Genomic DNA, 15,562 nt, shown 5'->3' with positions numbered 1-15,562 from the left:
CAGGAAGATAGAATTCTTAGTGCGGCGTGGCCACTGGCTAGTGTAATTACGGTAGTGTCCCGCCACTCCCCTTCCTTCTCCCCGTTTTCACTTTTTATGGTATTCTTTACCCATCTGCTGCGGTCTGGGAGCAGGTGATCCTCCTCCTAACAGATTGTCAGGTCACTAGCAGCCTCGTGTTACCTCCTAACGCCTGAATCATTCACTTCACTTTGTCTCATCACACGCATTTTATCATCCCACATCTTCACGAGAAGACAAGGGGGTGAGTACAGGATAATAAGATATTTTGAAAGAGAGGCCACATTCACCCAACTTTTGTTATAGTATACAGCATTTTTATTATAGTATATTATTATAATTGTGTTTATTTTATTACTAGTTACTGTTGTTAATCTTTGGCTGTGTGTAACTGATGCACTAAACTTTATCATAGATAGGCATGTTTGGTAAAAACATATTATGGATAGGATTTGGTACTATCTGCAGTTTCAGGCATCCACTGGGGGTCTGGGAGTGTACCTATGGTTAAGGAGGGACTATTAAATTTCCTGGACTACCGGGCTTGAGGTTCACAGAAAACAAAACTGTAAGTAAAAACTGAAATTACATTTTATAACCATGATATCAGTATGCAAGTAACATCACTTTGGAATACCTCTAAAATAATACACTAGAAAGAAGACAAAACAGATTTTAGTCAGGGTTCTTCAGGCAAACAGAATCAATAGACATATATAAGAGCTGATTTATTATAGGAATTGGCTCTTGTAATACTGGAGGCTGAGAAGTTCCATGATCCACCATCTGCAGGGTTGAGAACCAGGAAAGCTGGTGGCATAATGAGAACCTGAGGGCTGCCGATATAAGTCCCAGAGTCTGAAGGCCCTAGGATCAGGAACTCCGATGTTGTAGGACAGGAGAATGTGGGCATCCCAGCTCAACAAAAGAGAGAGACAATTTGTCCTTCCTCTGCCTTTTTTTTTTTTTTTTTCTCTTGGGACTCTCAAGAGATTGAAGGATGCATACCCACATTGGTTAGGGTAGGTCTCTGTACTCAGTCTACTGTATCAAATTCTAATCTGTTTGAGAAACACCCTCACAGACCCACCCCCAAAATAATATTTTACCAGTGATCTGAGCATCCCTTAGCTCAGTCAAGTTGACACAAATAACCACCCAAAGATCTTCCTCGATAACTTGTCTAAAAGCTGCTGTGTAAATAACTTATCTAAAGGCACTGATGGTTCAGATCATCAGCGGGCACAACACACCAAGAGCAGAGAAGATCTTGGCCTTGCCATCGTCAGATATTTAGTGGGGATCACTGAGAGAGAGCTGCGTGGCCTGTAGATTTGAGATGCAGATGGCAGTGCCTAGTGGAGTATCCGTACGGTCGTGTCAGCAGCACCGTGTCGAGACAGCAGTCTCTGTAGGGGTCGTCCTTGGTCAGGAACCATGCAAGAACAAGGCTGGAGATTCTGGCAACTGGTTTAATAATCCCGATGCCAGGCAGAAGCCACTATTCTCAGGAAACACAACCAACACCTTGTAAAGCAATTGCTACAATTAACAGTTAGGAAGACAGTGCACACATGACCAAAGAGAGTGGACCTGTTTCTGGGGTATGTTCCAGAGGGTTATTTTCTCTGGGTTTTGCCTGCCTTCACATAGATGATTCTAGTGACCTCTCAAACCGTTCCCTTTTCTGATCTCTAAGGATCCAGACATGGAGCACACCATAGGCTTTTTTGTATATAAATTGCTTTACTCAAGTTCTTTGAAGATGAAAGTTTACATGATAGCATTTCAAGAGGAGTTAAAACTAACTCATGGTTACACTACTGACATTGTATTGCTTACAGCTTCTTCTTAAAGTCGGTGTGAGAGAGAGAAGGGTGGAATAGATTTATGGAAAGAACACAAGCATTGGTACAAGAGATTAAACATTGATTGGGAATGTTTTGAAGTATGAGTTGGGGATTCCCAGTTTCACTGCTATCAGCTTTCCGGGACAAGTAGAATGGCAAGTTCCGGGACCATTAGGAGAACTCACATGATTACCCTGCAAAATCACCTGTAGAAACCCAGACTGATATTTTGTAGTTTTTCTTTGCATTGGCTAATCTGTCCTGTTCTTCCTCAAGATAGCTTGATGCTTTCTACCTCCAGTCAAGTCCTGATTCAAAAGTCACCTTCTCAGTGAGGATTTCCCTGTTCAGACTCTGCATATTCCAGAACTTCACCCATTGTGACATTTCCTATCCTTTTTCCTAGACTTTGTCACTCTCAAATATGTCATTTATTTCACTCATTTATTTGGTTTTCTGTTTGTCTCCCCGCTCCCCAACCCCAGTAGAATGAAGGTTCCTTAAGATGACTTGGTTTCGTCTCTTTGGTTTGCTGCTATGTTTCCAGTACCTGAAACAGTGACTGACATGGAATAGACACTCATTAAATACACGTTGACAAATTAAGTCATGAAGAGAGATTTTAATATTGTGAAAAAAATACAGCAAATTCAGTCCAATGGGATGGAAAAAAAGCTGTGTATTATTATCATCAGGGGTGTTTTATTCCTACAATATGTCTTCCTGCAACCAGTGCAGTCGCATCTTGGCTCATCCCCCTGCTCCCATCTCCTTTCATAGCACATTCTCCACAGAAGAATAAAACCCTTGATGTCTATCCCCGGTCCTCCTAGGACTCCCATTACTCTTTAACTAAACCTAGCATCCTCCCCCAGCCCAGCACCCCCAGCCTTCCGCCACCCTGTCCACACGTTCCCCGTGCTTCACTCTTCTGCCTTGTTGGCTTTCTTCACCTTCCAGAAATCCGCCTCGTTATTCTACTTCATAGTATTTGTGCCCGTTCCACTGTTTTGTTTTTTTTTCTGTTTGGAACAAGCCTCAGGCTGGTTTCTGTGCATCAATTATGGCTAAACATTTTATATTTCCGATTATAGCATTTTGAGAATACAGATACATAATTATAATAAAAAAGAACATAATAAAAAGAACACATTAACATTTTGGATAATGATAGATATTCATATCATAAACACATATTTATGAGTATCTGAAGCTTGAGGCCACTTATATCAAAGCTTCATTTTTGCATCAAAAAAATAATTACATACCTCTTACGCAATGAACTGGAGAATTGAAAGGGTAATAAGAAGTTACAACCATGGTAGTAGGGAGATATAAAATGAACTCCCCAGTTTGTTAGGAGACTAAAGTAATATCTAGTATTTCTGGACTCATACCATGTCGAGCACTATTTATATCAATGGGGTCTTCACAACAGAATTTCAATGTAGGTATTAGTGTGATCATTTTATAGATGGGAATGCTGGAAATCAGATGGTCTAAGTTCATTCTTCAAGATCTCACACATAGAAAATGGGTTCCTAGGGCAAGAGTATATGTTCAAATCTCATGCTGCCTTTCCAAGATGAAAGAATTTTTGGATCGAAAAGGGGCACTGTGTGGGTGAGGGGTTAATCAGAGCTCTCTGTGGTCAGAAAAAGCTTTCTGCAGGAGACAGCATTACACGAAATCTGGAAGGACCAGGGACTGCAAAACTGAGGCTGAGAAAAAAAAGAAAAAAAAGGTTCTTTCTAGAAAATGCAAGCACTTCAAAATAGAACAGAGTCTGAAAGAGTGGACAGACATTCAGTGGGGAAACAGAGATGTGTGCAATGCAAAGAGGTTTGACTGAATCCTGTGGGTTACCACATTGTTAGGTAAGTGTTTCAGCAAAATTATACTTTGACCACTGTATAACAAAGATTGGAATAAGGAAGAAATCCTTAGGAAGCCTGGCATATTCCAGTGGAAAGGTGATGAGGATCCTGAAAACAGAAACAGGGATTACACATGGAGAGCACTAAAGACGGAATACGTATTTTGCAGGTAAAATCAATTGGAATTATGGATTGCTTAGATGTGGGACTTGAAGCAGAGTTTAAAATAAAACCCAAGATTCTTGTTAAGATGACTGAGAGGATTGCATGCCATTAGGAATTTAACAGGAAGAACAGGTTTTTTAGGAAAATACATTTCCTATGTTACTTTTAGTTTTAAGTGCCTGAGGAACATTGATACACTCACTAAACCATTTAAAATACAAGTTTGGAGCCTGACGTACAGTTTAGCTATGGCTCTGAAGACAATGGCGTGGTTTAAATCCCAATCTGACCATTTAAAGTCTGTGTAACTATGGATAAATGATTTAATTTCTTTGAACTTTAGTGTGTTCATCTGTCAAATGGATAAAGTTACAATACCATATAGTGTCCCCATGATAATTGGATATTATAATCTATAAAGAGCATGTAGAGCTTTACCTAGCAGGTGTATTTGTGGGTGTGGCTACAGTTTTTGTTACTCCTTGTTACTTTGTTTGGCAGACACACACATCTATGAGTGGGTTAATATATTAGTTGGTGGAAGTTGAAGACCTGGGATGAATGAGATCAAATAGGAAGACTGGATGACAGGAGAAAGGAAGGCTAAGAATGAACCCTTGGGAACATCTGCACTTAAGAAACAGAAAGAAAACTGAAAATGCGCTTGGAAATAATTAGTCTGAGGACTGGAAGAATACAAGGGAGTGAGCATTGTTTAAGGAGCCATAGGAGCTGACTAAGAAGCGAGGGATTAACATGTTAAATGAGGCAGAGTTATAAAGGAAAATAAGTGATTTGTCAATTTTGAGGTAGTAGAAGGGTTTCAATAGAATGGTAGGGTCAGAAGAGCATAAGACACCAGATTGTAGTAGTTCAGAAATTCCTGGGAGGTCTGGAAGTGGAGACAATGGGGATGGGCTACTCATCATTCTTTAAATATGAAGGCAATGCCGATACTTGGTGGGGAAGGTCATGGGACGGTAAGAGGGAAGAGCATCTAAGGGGAAGGTGGATGAATCTGTTTTTGAAACTTTCAAAATGTTGTGATGGCGTAGTTGATGTCATGTTATCATCTTTGCGATTAATAAGATAGTCAATTAAAAATGAGACCATTACTACAAATGTCAATAGCTGTATCTGTTTATTGATATATATAATATAGAGAGGAAAGATATACAGTGTGTTCAAAAAGTAAAAAAAACAAAAACCAAAACCGAGAATGAACTTAATTTTAAATTTGTTTTAACAGCTTTATTGGTAATTTAATTTACATAACATAAAATTCACCCATTTAAAATGTACTATTCAGTGATTTTGAGTAGATTTCAGGAGTCATGCTGTCTATCTATCTATCACTGTAATCTAATTTCATGCCCCATCTGCACCCTCCCAACCCTGGCTATAGGAAAACACAAATTTACCTTATTTTCTATAGACTTGCTTATTCCGGACATTTCATATAAATAGAATCATATCATGTATGGTCCTTTGTGATGAACTCATTTCATTCAGAAGATGTTTTTGAGGTGTATCCACATTGTAGTGTGAAACAGTACTCCTCTCTCTCTCTCTCTTTTCTGAATAATAGTCCATTGCATGGATATGCCACATTTACTCATCTGTTGATGGACGTCTGGGTTGTTTCTGGGTTTTGGCTCTTTTGAATAATTCTGCTGTGAGCATTCACGACCACATTTTTGTGTAGATGCATGTTTTCATTTACTTGAGTATATCACTGGGTATAGAATTGTCAGGTCACGTGGAAATTATTTAAGTGTTTGAGGAACTGCCAGACTGTTTTTCAAAACAGCTGTCCCATTTTACATCCCTCCAGCTTCCAGTTTTTTCACATTTTTTCCCAGTTCTTTTTTTTAAAGATTTTATTTATTTATTTGATAGAGGAGACACAGCAAGAGAGGGAACACAAGCAGGGGGAGTGGGAGAGGGAGAAGCAGGCTTCCCACAGAGTAGGGAGCCCTATGGAGGGCTCGATCCCAGGACCCTGGGATCATGACCTGAGCTGAAGGCAGACGCTTGCTTAATGACTGAGCCACCCAGGCATCCCCCCTTTTTTCCCCTAATTCTTATTTTCTTTTTTGTTGTTACTCTAGAATGAAATTGACTGCAGGTAATAATTGCATTTTCAGATAATATTCTTCAGTTTTTAATCTGTAGATACTTTCTGAGTAAAGGGAAACTAAATTTCAAGCCATCCAAATCCATTGTGAATCAGGAAGAAATGTACCATAAAGACAGTACACTATTTTCTCTGGGATCCCAGATTTTGGGGGTTGATAGGATATCTAGAATAGGTGCGGCTGTGTGCGTGATAACAAGGACATCGTTTCTGACAGTTGTGTTAATTTGTTAGAACAGAAGTGGCCTCATGACCACTGTCCAGTGGTTTATAGAGCCCCGAACAGCTGGGTCAGACGCAGAGTCCACTGGGATCAGGCATGTGGTAGGATTGTCTTTGTCTTATTTCTTCAGTTAGATTTTTGTTGTGATCCTGGGTTTTGCCTAGCACTTCTTGTTCCTGCCCTTTTTGGGAACCTACCTGCTGATTCTGGGAGCTACTTTAAAACCTTTTAACGGATTCCCTTTCTGTTTTAATCAGGAAAAATCAGTATTCCTTACTTGTAACTAAGTATCCTCTGCCGTAAATCTGTGGTATTATTTTCATCACTGATGAGACAGGATACCGAAGCTGCCTGTTCTTTTCATGGAAAAGGTAATATCAAAGAAATATTATTCGGGAAAGCTAAAGGAGATCCCTTATTAACAGCCGATTTCTTTGTAATAGCCACAAGCTGGAAATGACCAAGATGTGCTTCAGTAGGTGAATGGTTAAATAAACTGTAGTATATTCCCACCCTGGAACACTACTTGGCAAGATTAAAAAATATATATATTATAACAAAAATTTGGCTGAATCTGCAGGGAATTTCACTAGATGCAAAAAGTTGATTCTAAATAGTTACATACTATGTGATTTCATTGAATAACTTTTTTGACATGACAAAATTATAGAAATGGAGAAAAAATTCTTGATCACCAGAGCTCAGGAATGAAGGGTGGTGCAGGGAGTTTTGTAATACGAGGCAACATCAGGGATCCATGTGGTGAAAATATTTCTATCCTGACTGTATCAATAATAATATCCTCCTTGTGGAAATAGTACTCTGGTTGTACAAAATGTTACCATTGGGGGAAAAAGAGTAAGGATACATAAGATCTCTCTGTGTTGTTTCTCCATGTGAATCTTTAATTATCTCAAAGCAAAAAAAAAGTTTAATAAAAAAGTGCATTGAAAGGTAGGTATTTTCTATTGAGAAAAAGACCCGATCTGAAATGATTAGAACCTTATTGTTTTGATATGTGAATTTTCCAAAACAATATATATATATGATTATGTATGATACAAAGTTGCTTATTGCATTAACTTTTTTTTTTTAATCTCAAGGAATTTGAGATACCTTGTTGTCTTGTTGCCCTGGATATAATTTAGCTTCCTGACCCTTGGGGGATGAAACAGATAAAGTTTCCCCCTTTAAAAAGCCTTCTTTAAACTATAACATTCATCCCAGATCAATGGCATTTCATTTAATATTATGAATATCAAAGAGAAATGAAAGCTGCATTATTTCCTTTCAACAAATAAATGAAAGAACTAATAACATCTATCAGTTACGTGCATACTGACACAATCAATGAAAAATAATTCGGGGCAAGCCTATTTTGAAAACTTCAAGGGTCATTGATTTTTTTTTAAATATAGAAATGTTACTTTACTGATGAAAACAGTATTTGAAAGAAAAATCTCAGATTTTCCTCCCTGGTGGCTGGAAACCACTGCTGGCTTGATATCATGTCTAATTTGGGGTATTTGATAAAGAAGGAAGCCTCAACTCTGAATCATGATTTTTTTTTTAAGATTTTATTTATTCATTTGAGAGGGAGAGAGACGGAGAGAGCATGAGCAGGGAGGAGAGGCAGAGGGAGAGGGAGGAACAGACTTCCTGCTGAGCCGGAAGCCAGACATGGGGCTCGATCCCAGGACCTGGAAATCATGACCTGATCTCGAAGGCAGACGATTAATAGACTGAGGCACCCAGGTGCCCCTGAATCATGATTTTTCATGAGCTGCTTTGTCATCAGAGATTCTGACAAAAATTCTTAAAAGTGTATTTTTTTTTTTTGGCTGCCCTGAAATTTGTCAGTGTACATAATGTCAGGACCTTCTTAAGAGTTTTGCTAAGAAAGGAAAGTATGATAGACCATATAAGGCTTTCAAGAAAACATCTTGGAACACTGGTCGAAATTCAGGCAAAATTAGTTTTTTAGAACAAAAAATACAGTATAATTCTCAGGCTAATGTAGGGAGAATAAATTTGGCCCGAATAATACTTGGATCATTTGGCTACATAATAAGCTAAAATCAGCTTTATTTAAGGTTCTGTGGTCATCACTATAGTGATGCTGAAAACAAATATGAGCTCCTCTGGCCAAATTGCTGTTGTTCAAGAAGAGATTAGAGACAGATACCAATTCAGTTTTCCCAGTGCTAGAAAAGTTAAGCCTCATGTAGGCCAGGATCAAAGTCGGTAAAGACTTACCCATTTATTAACTGGCAGACTCTGCAAACACCTTAAAACACTGCAAATAATTCTGAGTATAAATTCTTAGATGACCTTAAATATGAAATAGAAATTCAAAATCCTGTCTTACTGACACAAATAGGGACAGTGAGGAAGAACCTGCTAGAGATAATCTCCTTGAATTGAGGACAGAGAATATAACAGGTATGGCTTCCAAGTAGCAGACCTATAGTCCTTTGAGATGAAGCTGTGGTCCTCCAGCTGTGTAATCAATGGCAACTCCAGTTTTGTGTTTTGTGTTTTGGTATTTAATTACCCAGATATTATAGTCAGGTTGTTCTCTTACGTATCAAAATGAAAATTCAAAAATGATTAGATGATATTGTTAAAAAAATGATGTTACGGTATTGTTGAAGAATGTGATTTCAGTTTTGTTTAAAACCACCAACTATAGGGGCATCTGGCTGGCTCAGTCCATAGAGCATGTGACTCTTGATCTCAGGGTTATGAGTTCAAGCCCCACACTGGGTGTGGAGATTATTTTTAAAAATTTAAAAAAATAAACACAACCATCAACTATAACTATGTGTAAGTTTGCTCATGTAGGATTTTCAGATTTTAGGGACAAATTGTCAGGACATACCAAAACAATAATAATAATAGTTATCTCTGGGTAGTGAGATTGGGAAAAGCAATCAATTATGTAGCTCCATTACTTTTGGAATAAATAATATTAAATGTATGAATAACAGAGGTGGAATATATATTATCAAGACTAAGTCTAAGACTTGAACATTTCAGCTTCTTTTTCAGGAAAACAAAATCTCACAGAAATCTACTTCTGTGTGGAAATTAAATTTGTGGGTTTTTTTTTGTTTGTTTTACTTGGAAAATCTTGAATTATTGTCTTTTTTAGGAAGAAGCAAATGGTTTCATGAAAAAAAATAAAAAGAGAAAGAAGTGATCTTTCATGAAGGTTATATTATAGTGTCCATGTAAAGAAATAACTTTCTAAATACAATAAAATAAGTAAGCAAAAATTTGAGGTTTGAGATTTTTTTCCTTTTAGGACATGGACACATACCTTTATATAATATTCTTGAAGGGAATCAAGGCTCTAACTGATTAAGACACACTGATATACAGGATATTGAAATGGAGTCTTCATCTTATTTTTATGTGCATCCACTTGTAACTGCAAACTCTACTACTTCTAGTCAACAGGATAACAGATCCCTTTCTAGTTCTCTACTCAGTGTCTCCTTCCTTCCTTCCCTTTCTCCTCCCTCCCTCCCTCTTTCTTTCTCCTTCCTTCCTTCCTTCCTCCCTCCCTCTCTTTCTTTCTTTCTTTCTTTCTTTCTTTCTTTCTTTCTTTCTTTCTTTCTTTCTTTCTTTCTTTCTTTTCTTCCTTCCTTCCTTCCTTCCTTCCTTCCTTCCTTCCTTCCTTCCTTCCTTCCTTCCTTCCTTCCTTCCCCTTTCTTTCTTTCTTTCTTTCTTTCTTTCTTCCTTCCTTCCTTTCTTTCTTTCTTTCTTTCTTTCTTTCTTTCTTTCTTTCTTTCTTTCTTTCTTTCTTTCTTTTTTTCTTTCTGAATAGAAACATTCTCTCTACCAGGAGACAATAGACACTAGTGAAGATTTTTATCATGACTCTGTGACCTGCTGTCACATAAAGCAAAATAAAACTTGGTGGCGGATGAGAGTAAAAGTATTATTGACTGAAGAGCAATCTCCAAAGTGTTATCTATGAATTGGCTGTGTAACACTCCAAACAGGGTATAGACAGACACAGAGAAAGGTCTGCTCCATTGTTTTCATCAAAAATTTGAATGATATATGTGCATGCTCTGTCTACTAATTGTTCTGTTTTATATGGATATGAAAATGCTAACATCACCAAAATGACTATTATAATCTATGGTCCAGAATAGAGACATTCAATAAAGGCCAATTCTGGGTAGAACTCATATGAAAGAAAACTAAATTGTATGCAAATAAACATGGGAAAGATCAGACAAGACCCAGGAATCCTGGTTCCACTGATCTGTCCAGTGTTAGTGGGATAGCTATCTGGGGTAAAACATCTCTTGCTTTTGCTTTTCTCTCAGGGAAACTCTAGGACAGGGAATCCATCTACTTAACACTAATCAGACTTTTGAAATATATGATAGTGTAATTTTAAACTTAGAAAATATAGGCCTCTTGGGGCGCCTGGGTGGCTCAGTGGGTTAAGCATCTGCCTTCGGCTCAGGTCATGATCTCGGGGTCCTGGGATCGAGCCCCGCGTCGAACTCCCTGCTTGGCGGGGAACCTGCTTCTCCCTCTCCCTCTGCTGCTCCCCCTGCTTGTGCTCTCTCTCTTTCAAATAAATAAATAAAAATATCTTAAAAAAAAGAATATATAGGCCTCTTTTATAGATGAAATATTTAAAAGAGAAAAAAAAGGTCTGATCAGTAGACTAGGTTGAAATCTGGGTTTGTATACTAAAACCCAGCAGGGTACAAGGCAAGTCCCTAATGTTTTCTGGGCCCTGGCCTCTTCACTGTAAATTACGGAAGATGGAACAGTTAGGAGACTCTTAAAATAATATTTTAAACCTAAAATTTTATGATCCTCCTTAAAGCACTAATATATTTATATGCTATTCTTTTTTTCAGAAAAGGAATGCAGGCATCTTTAAAATGTAATTTTAATGCAATCAAAAGATATTTTAATGTAATAATAAAGTATTATAGTTAAAAATTACTAGAAAAGATGACGTTAGCTTCTGGTTTTATTAGCAACTGTATTTCTAGAGAAGTAAAAATTTAAAAATAACAATAAAATCTGCAAGTGATTTACATAAAATCTTCCTCTCTAAAGTAATAGGACCACGACTATTTCTAATTCCACTAAAGCAAAGGCCATTAAAATTTGGGCATATCATGCAGTGTAATTAGGTTCATTTAGATTAAAAAAACAGAGATGTGTTATCAAGTGCATTATATTTTTAAAATGATTTAAAATATCACATCAGTCTTTTAGCATGGTTGTTAATAATAAATTAAGGGAATGGGCACGATAGTTCTTATGGGTACTTTTTCATATGTTTGCATAATCTATTGACGGAAGTAGTGTAGTCCAGATTTTCATGAGGTCATGCAAACTACACTGGAAGATCGCTTTCGAATTACAGTCCTGCTTGGGACTGCCTAGGTTTGCTATCAGCTTTATTTCAGAGTGACACATTCTATCACAAAAGAAAACCACAGGTGAAAAAGACAGAAGGAACACAGCGACAAGGGAGGTTTTATGCTTAAAGGTAAAGAGGAGTGGTTTGAATTTCTAAAAGATGAGAGAATAAGCCACTTAGATCTTTCAAAGTACCGAAATAGTCATTTTTAAGTAAAAGCAAGACTCAGAGCTTCAGAGAGTTCAGAGAACTTCATCCTGGAGCTACTGATAGATCCACACCAGGGATTGTCAGATATCACCGGGCACTCTGTCAGCTGTCAGGAAATAAATCTCTCTATCAGATGGAAGCAGTCTGAGCTGGAGCGAATGCTCCACAGCGTGTCACCCTGGGAGCTCTCAACATGCCTCGTGAACAAGGGGTCCCTGGTGTACTCTGATTTATGTATATCAGTAAAGTTACTCCTGATAGAGTCAAAGGAAAGAGACTGATCAAGAGCACGCTATCACTTGCAATGCTTTCAAGGCACTGCCACCTCCCTCAACCTATTGTCCAAGTCTGCAAGGAAACAGAAGCACCAAATTCGGTCCCCAGCAGTTTTTCCTTTCCACTGCGACCCCTTTAAAAGACTATTGCTGGAAGCACCACTCACTTCCTGTGCTAGTAGACTGGAGCAAGTACTTAAATTTGTTTTTTAAAGGTGGTCTCGTCAGCTGGTTGTCCTGTCAATTGATTTTACGCAGCATCCTAATTTTTCAGGTGCCTGCCGTGGGGCATGCTTGTTGACAAATTTCTTGGATTCTTAAACATGCAACTGGATCTCCTCCCCCGATCATTAGCATGTGTTCTATGCCATTTCATTCCCTATCCCTGGAATGATTGTATTTTATCTTCATTATACTTCCAGTCCTATGAGGTCCAAATTATATTGGATCTGTGCTAGTATTAATAGGTAAAAATGTGGGTATCATTGTTTGGTTGCTGTTGAAATTGTTTATCATTTGTAACTTACTGAAAGTTAGGCACAGAATAAAATAAAAGCAGGGCATATGATATACTTAATAATACATGATACTTGCAAATAAATTTAATTCTTATATCAGGGGTTAGTTTCACAGGAAGACGTATGAAGACACCACAGAAAGACATCATATGGACTTTAGATTCTGGACTTCAAAGACACATACACAGTTTGGACAGTTTTGGCTTTGCTGACAATATGTTGAAGTCAGTGGCCCAGTTACTGAAAAGCATTATTTTATCAGGGTATTAAACAGGGCCAGGAAGAATGAAGGATTTCAGAATGTCGAAAAAAATATTGATAACTGACTGACATAGTTGAGGAAAATTTGTTATATGTGAGAGGATTATGTCGACCTAGTGTAATTATGAAGACTTTTTTAGCTAAGTTTTTGTTTGCTCCTGAAGTAAATAAATGCTATAATTTAAAAACGTACTCTCTAGAAAATGCCTCATATTGGAGTTACCTGTATACATATTATGCTTTTCTTTATCTTCCCAAGAGAGTAAATACTGAAGAACAGAACTATGCTTATATACCATTGTAAGCAACTAGTCATCTAGAATATAATTTGAAATAGTAGCTTTCAATAAACATCTGTTGATTATAAAAATAAACTAATATTCATTGTTTTGCAAATATAATCGCAAATGCACGTATCATTTCTTGTATTCTCCTATAATATTCAGTTTCTCTCTGCCATCACTGCCTTGCTTTATTTTATTTATTTTATTTCTTATTTATTTTGTTTTATAATGCTTTTTCTAGTACTAGTCTCAGTATTCTGGGGGAAAAAAAGGAATAATTTCTTTCTAACTTTAATATGGCTTCCATTTTGCCTCTGTTCAAGTCAGAAAGATTCCTATTACAACATTTATTTTCACTGTGCAGTCCTTGGATAGATTGTGTGAACTCTTTTGAAAATGATACCCAAGGAGTTTTTAAAAATTTTGAGACATAGTTTGCTTAAAAAAATTCTTCTCGTATCTTCCAGAAAATGTTAGAATTTATGGAGGGAAAAAAATGTAAGTCAGCCTCCAGGATGTGGAGACTGAAAATCTTGTGTTTTTATATCTGTCTCTGACATGTTGCGTATCTCTACGGCTGCAGAAAGAGGCATGATAAAATACATTCACAACAGAAGCTTCCATTCAATTTCTATCCACTGCAGAGAGGGAAGCAGAATTTTTCCCTGAATCTGAAGGTTCAGTTGTGACCTCACATAACTATTCTTTGGAATGCAACAATGATAAAACTACCAAAAGGTGCTAGGGGAAAATAGGAATTTGCTACATGCATGTCTACAAAAATTACAGCAAGAAGGAGGCTGGGTAATAGTAGAGTCATATCACTGTTGACTTGATGGCAACAGTGTTTTTGCTGTAATGGACATTTAAAAAGTAATAGTTATGTTTGCTGCTAAATATGTGGAATGGAAAATTTCAAAGTAGTGTCTTTACTCTGCTTTTAATTTTATGAGATTTTAAGTTAGTGTTGATTTTTCAAATTTGCAAATTCATGATAGCATATAGAAAAACTGACTCACTGAGCAGACTTCCTGTCCATGTGCTTCTAATGCCTACAGAGAGAAAAAGAAGCAGCACATGCGAGGAACAAACATTTACTTTTGATATAGTAAACTTAGAAATTAACTGTGATCCACCACAACTGGCCCATGCAAATTATTGGTAAGCCATGTAGTTGCATTTGAAATAAGTGCTTAAATGGTAATAAATAGCAAAAGCACTTTAAATGAACAACTGTTTTAATAATAGTTTATGAATAAGATTATACTTATTTCAATGAAGTTTTGGTTGGTTCACTTTTTAGAAAGTGGTAGGTGAGGTCACATGTTGATTCAACTATGTATATTTTTCATGTTTTTCAATTACACTCAAGGTTCTTTTTCCTTTGATATTGATTGATTGATTTTTAATCTGGGTATAGTTGATACACAATGTTACATTAGTTTCAGATGTACAACTTAGTGATTTGACAAGTTTATACATTATGCTATGTTCACCGCCAACATCTTTCCCATTACAATATCATTGACTTTATTCCTGGTGCTCTATTTTATTCCCATGACTTATTCATTCCATAACTGGGAGGCCTGTATGTCCCTCTCTGCTTTACCCCTTTTGCACAACTCCCCACTTCCCTGCCCTCTGTAAACCATCAGTTTTTTCTCTGTATTTATAGTTCTTATTTTGCTTTTTGTTTGTTTATTCATTTTTTTAGATTCCATTTATGAGTGGATCATATGGTTTTTGTCTTTCTCAGTCTGATGTATTTCATTAGCATAATACCCTCTAGATCCATCCATGCTGTCTCCAGTGGAACAATTTCATCTTTTTTATGGCTGTGTGATATTCCTCTGTGTGTGTGTGTGTGTGTGTGTTTATCAGATTTTCCTTATCCATTCATCTACTGATAGACACTTAGGTAGCTTCTATGTCTTGGTTATTGTAAATAATGCTGCAATAAACATAGGGGTGCATATATCTTTCCAAGTTAGTGTTTTCATTTGTCTTGGGTAAATACCCACTAGTGGAATTATTGGATCATACAGTATTTCTATTTTTAATTTTTTGAGTAATCTCCATACTGTTTTCCACAGTGACTATACCAATTTACATTCTCATTAACAGTGCACGAGAGTTCCTTTTTCTCCATATCCTTGCCAACGCGTTTCTTGTCTTTTTGATTTTAGTCATGCTAAGAGGTGTGAGGTAATATCCCATTGTGGTTTTGATTTGCATTTTCCTAATGATTAGTGATGTTGAGCATCTTTTCATATATCTCTTGGCCACCTCTATGTCTTCTTTGGAAAAATGGTTATTCAGTTCCTCTGCCTATTG

The sequence above is a fragment of the Mirounga angustirostris genome, unplaced genomic scaffold (assembly GCF_029215605.1).
Source record: "Mirounga angustirostris isolate CCGP_5_RB_7025 unplaced genomic scaffold, mMirAng1.0.hap1 SCAF_2, whole genome shotgun sequence".
In the NCBI taxonomy this organism is placed as follows: Eukaryota; Metazoa; Chordata; class Mammalia; order Carnivora; family Phocidae; genus Mirounga; species Mirounga angustirostris.
The sequence above is the reverse complement of the archived record's forward strand: the minus strand, read 5'-3'. Positions refer to the sequence as shown.